Below are 6,026 nucleotides of genomic sequence, written 5' to 3'. Positions count from 1 at the left end.
ACTCAAATTGACACTCTCAAAGCTAAGAAAAGACAAGAAGAGTAAGATCAAATGATGGCTATATTTTGCCCAAAATGCCGGAAGAAACATGCCTTAAAAGACTGCCCATTAGAAAACATTCAAGTTTGTGCCTTTCGTACTGAAAATCATGATATATTTCATTGCTCTAAAGTCAAGGTTTTGTAGAATTGTAATGCGGCAGCTAACACAGATATGGAAAATGTGTATTACATGGGCGCAAAGAGACCATGGTAGCCAAAACCAGCACCTCAAGGTATGTTCCCAAACCAGAATTTGCAGTTTCCTGTACATGATCAGATGTATGCTTAGAATTCGTGGAATGTACCCATGCCATGGCAGCACCAAAATTATCCCCAACAACAATGGAGACCATCTCAGCAATACTCTCAACAATATCACTCATATCCTCAACCATACCAACCATATTCGCAGCCATATCAACAATATCATCAGCCATACTCGCCATATCCTCAATCATATCAGCAATATCCTCAGCAGCAAGTTGTTTACCCACATCAACCTCAACCCATTCAACAAGCATTACTTGCTCCTCCACCAATAAATCCACCACAATTACAACTTCCATCTAACCCACAACCTCCTAGACCTACTCAAATCCCTGCTCAACCTGTACCAAATCCAAATAACAGAGCAGAGAGACCAACCTACAATGTAGATGAGGGACCATCATATCCCACATTACCCTTGCAAAATATCAATTTGAGGTCTAGTAAGGTACTTCACAAAGAATCTCCAACAGCTGATAAACAAGAAGAAAACGAATAAAATGAAAATGAAACTCCAATTCAAAGGAAACAAAATGATGACATCAAAAATAAACAAATGAAACCGTTGCATCCACCGCCTTTTCCAGACCGATTGGTCCAAACAAAATTTCCCATGTCTATACCACAGTTTGATGTTTTAGATGAGCTAAGGAATGTCTATATAAAAATTCCACTACTACAAGCCATAAAAGACATTCCCATATATACTAAAGCCATCAAAAAACTGTGCCTTAAAAATCCTACTAGGAAAAGAGTTGATCCACAAACCATTCATGTTATTGGACATTTGGCTGGCCTTATGACAAACATCATCTCAATGGAAAAGTATGTTGATCCTGGTATTCCCAGAGTCACTACAATCATTAACAACATACATATTCCAAACACCTTAATTGATCTTGGGGCCGCAATAAATGTGATGACTCTTGAAACCATGAAAACACTCCAGCTCACAAATTTGCAACACACAACAATTGTTTTAGGACTCGCTGATAGGTCTAAAGTGATTCCTGAAGGGATTTTGGAGGACATAATTGTTTCACTGGACTCTTGGGAGTATCCAGTGGACTTTTTAGTTCTTCAGCCAAAATCCAATTTCGGAGGACACCCTATCATCCTTGGTAGATCATGGTTAGCAACTGTTGATGCATTCATAGGATGTCGATCGGGTAATATGATCATTTCACGAGGAACTGAAAGAAAACAACTCACTCTTTACCCATCAGCACAATCACTAGCAGTAGCACACAATTTATGGCTTGACGATAAATACAATGACAAAGAAGAAGTTCAATCTGTTTTTAGCATCAACCAAATCTATGATTTTCAAGAACATAATAATGATGATTTGGTAGAGTTGTTCCTTTCTCAACCTGATGTTCGAAATGACCAATACCATGCTGCAGATGAACTTTTGGCACAAAATTTTCAGGAAACATGCACCATTCAATCTTTGCAAACAACATTTCAAGACATTTTTCCTATCCAATATATCACAAACACACAGAGAAAGACCATAGAGATTAGTCCAGCAAAAACTTTGAATATTGGCACGCACCTAGACTCATCTCAGGAGGAAAAATTGATTCAATTATTGAGAAAATACCAGAAAGCATTTGCTTGGGACTACACTAATATGCACGGAATTCATCCTGAAACATGCACTCACCATATTTATACGGATAGTAATATCAAACCAGTGAGGCAACCGCAGAGACGAATGAATCCCATGCTTTAGGATATTGTGAGAGAGGAATTACAAAAACTATTGAAAGTCAATTTTATCTATCCTATCTCTGACAGTCAGTGGGTATCCCCATTGGTAGTAGTGCCCAAGAAAAATGGTAAGTGGTGGATTTGTGTTGATTATAGACAATTAAACAAAGCAACCCTCAAAGATTATTTCCCACTACCATTTATTGACCAAGTGCTAGACACATTAGCTGGGAAATCATCATTCTCTTTTCTTGATGGTTTCAGTGGCTACAACCAAATCAGGATAGCCTTAGAGGACCAGGACAAAACCACTTTTACTTGTCCCTGGGGCACTTATGCTTATAATGTTTTTCCATTTGGACTTTGCAATGCTCCAGCTACATTTCAGAGCGCTGTATTAGCTATTTTTTCTGATTTAGTTCATGATTGTGTTGAAGTTTACATGGATGATTTTTCAGTGTATGGTGATTCATTTGAGCATGCATTAGAGAATCTTGAAAAAGTTTTGAAGAGATTTATTGAAGCTAATCTGTCCCTGAGCAATGAAAAGTGTTTTATGATGTTAAATGAGGGGATAGTATTAGGCCACTATATTTCTTTTCAAGGCATTAAAGTTGATCCATCAAAAATCCAGATCATTGTCAATTTGCCAATTCCGAAGACTCAAAAAGAGGTAATAAGTTTCCTTGGGTATGCAAGCTATTACAGAAGGTTTATTGAACATTTTAGTAAAATAGCTTCACCTCTGTTTAAACTTCTAGCAAAAGATACACTTTTCAACTGGAATGAGAATTGTCAGCAAGCATTTGAAACACTCAAAAAAAAGTTATCAACCACACCAGTCTTAAAAGGACCTAACTGGAACCTACCATTTCACATCTTTACAGATGCATCTGATATTGCAGTAGGTGCCTCATTAGGCCAAAAAGAGGAGTCTTGTCATTATGCCATCTATTTCATTAGAAAAAATCTAACACCTGCAGAATTCAACTACACAGTCACAGAAAAAGAAATGCTCGCCATCATACATGTTGTGAATAAATTCCGACATTATATAATTGGTTATGAGGTTTTTGTACATACTGACCATTCTGCCATTAAGCATTTAATGAATAAACCAGTAACTAGTGGCAGAGTTACCAGATGGTTGTTATTGTTACAAGAATTTAACATCACAGTGTTAGATAGACCAGGTAAGGAGAATCAGGTGGCAGATTTTCTTTCTAGACTGCAAAATCAAGGTGAGGTTGTTCCGGTTGAAGATTCTTTTCTAGATGAAAATTTATTTGCAATTTCAATAGTGAATCCTTGGTATGCTGACTTGGCCAATTATTTGTCCACAGGAAGAACACCTCCATACTTTACTCCAAAGGAAAAGAAGAGGCTAGTCAAACAAAGTGCTCGATACTCATGGGTTAATGGCGATTTATTTTACACTGGTTATGATATGATTATTAGACGATGTGTAAGAAATGATGAAATAATTGATATTTTAAAATCTTGCCATGATGAACCGTGTGGTGGGCATTTTGCAGCTAAACGAACAGCATTCAAGATTCTTAGTCTTGGATACTACTGGCCATCTATTTTTAAGGATTCCAAGAAGTACGTGAAGAGTTGTGATAGCTGTCAAAGAATGGGTAGGCCAACAGCTACAGATGAGATGCCACTTCAGCCTCAAGTACACCTAGAGCCATTTGAAAAATGGGCTCTAGATTTCATAGGACCCATTAATCCAACTTCCAATGGTAAGAAGTACATCCTAGTATGTACTGATTACGTAACAAAATGGGCTGAAGCCAAAGCACTAGTCCGGGCAACTAAACAAACAATGGTAAACTTCATTTTTGAAGAGATTTTTGTAAGGTATGAAGTACCAAGGGCGATAGTGACTGATCAAGGTACTCAGTTTACTTCAAATTTAGTTAAGGACATCACAGAAAAATATCAAATCAAGCATAGAAGAAGTACACCTTACCATCCATAGGCCAATGGCCAAGTGGAATCCACAAATAAAACTTTGGAAGGAATTATCACTAAGACCGTAGCAATGAATAGAAATAATTGGGAAGAGAAGCTCAAAGATGCACTCTGGGCTTATAGAATCACGTGGAAGAATACTACAGGATTTACACCATATCAGTTGGTGTATGGCAAAGAGGTAATGCTTCCTATTGAGTTTCAAATACATACTTTTAAGATGGCTGCAGATTTGGGAATTGATCTTAATGAAGCACAACAAGAAAGAATTCACCAACTGAACCAGCTCGATGAAATGAGGCAGCAAGCAGAGGAGACAACACTCCTCATGCAGAAACAAAGGAAGCAGTGGCATGATGCATATATAAAAAAGAAACAGTTTAAAGAAGGAGACTGGGCTTTACTCTTTGACTCTAAATTCAGAGATCATAAAGCCAAATTCACCACACATTGGATGGGCCCGTACGAAATAGTTCAAATTTATGACAATGGATCAATCAAGCTTATTACCATTGATGGAAAAGGCCACCCCTTTCTTGTCAATGGCCATTGGTTGAAACTTTACCATAAGCCCATCAGTAAGAAAGATTTTCTTCAAACTGTATCTCAGCCAAGGGAGGTTGAGATATTGCAGCCTTCAGCTATAGTATCTCTACCTTAGTTCATTTCATTTCAATTTAGAAATTTAAAAATAATAATAATAATAATTTAAAAAAAAAAAGTTAACAAAATAATAAAAAAAAAAAAACAACAACAACAAAAAAATAATAATGGTTTAGATGTGAAAACCAGACTCTGGCACACTCTAACCCAAAATTCTTACATGAAAACCAATTCATTGGCTGGCAAGAATTCCTTTTCTTTTTGCTTCCTATTTGATTCATCGATTGAATAATGACTTGAGGACAAGTCAAAGCTTTAGAGGGGGAGAAGCATCAGCATTTTTGTTTTTATCACATCTCCTCATTGTAAATTCTCAAAGAGTTTGTTTCAACATTTCAGTATTTCAATAAAGAAGTTGTTTTTGTCTTTGTTCTAATCAGAGGGACCTGTTTAAAGCACTATGCAGTGGGACCTGTTCTGTTCAGAAGACCATGTTACCAGCACCAACATTAGAGGGACCTGTTCAGCAAACATAAAAGGAACCTGTTAGAGACTGCTATCTCAAGTTGCTTCAGCAAAGCTTCAACAAAGTTTCAACAGAGATTCAAAGGTTGCTCGTCACCAAGGCTCCATCAAACACCAAAGATCAAGGAAGCTGCACACATATAGTTCTTTTCCAGATTTCAAAGAAGCTGCACAAACATTCTCCAGATCTCAGAGGGACCTGTTGTATCCAAATTCATCTTAGAGGGACCTGTTATGGACAACAAAGATTAGTCATATCTGAACAAGAAAGACCAGTCCTACCTATGCATGCCAACTCAACTCTTGATCAACCAATAAAAGTGTAATGTATTGTTGTAATTCTTATTTTTAACATTTAAATTCTTAGATTATTTTAGTGTTAAATGTGATGACTATGACTGCTTATGATCAATTTCAAAAACACCCACATATCCATCACCCTTGTCATATTCCTAATTCCTATCATTTCCCAACACTCTAGCCTATCCCCATACTCCTCCTACGATTTTTAAATCCTCTATTATACCACCCTCCCAGCCTTGTTATTAACTCCTTATCGGCCATCAAACTTTACTATCGGTCCAACAACTCCCTATTCGGCCAAGTACCATTCAGCAAGGGACAGGTGGTGAACTATTGGAAAGCCAAATGTTACACGGTTTCTTTCATTGTTTTTGAATTGGCTAAGTTATAACATGATCATTCGACCAAGTCGACTCATGCAAACAACTATCCGTTATTATACTTTAGTACTCCATACATGCTTACGGCGTTCTCATGATGATATTCATACAACCCAGTACAGTTACTCCTCTTTCATTGAAATATGAATACGCTCTATTATTATTATAGTGAATTGGGTCAAGTCAGTTGTTAAAATTTCATTTCATTTTC

This window comes from Pinus tabuliformis, chromosome 4_1 (genome assembly GCF_031772625.1).
Source record: "Pinus tabuliformis cultivar Carrire ecotype Pingquan chromosome 4_1, CPIR1, whole genome shotgun sequence".
In the NCBI taxonomy this organism is placed as follows: domain Eukaryota; kingdom Viridiplantae; phylum Streptophyta; class Pinopsida; order Pinales; family Pinaceae; genus Pinus; species Pinus tabuliformis.
Note: the sequence above shows the minus strand (reverse complement) of the source record.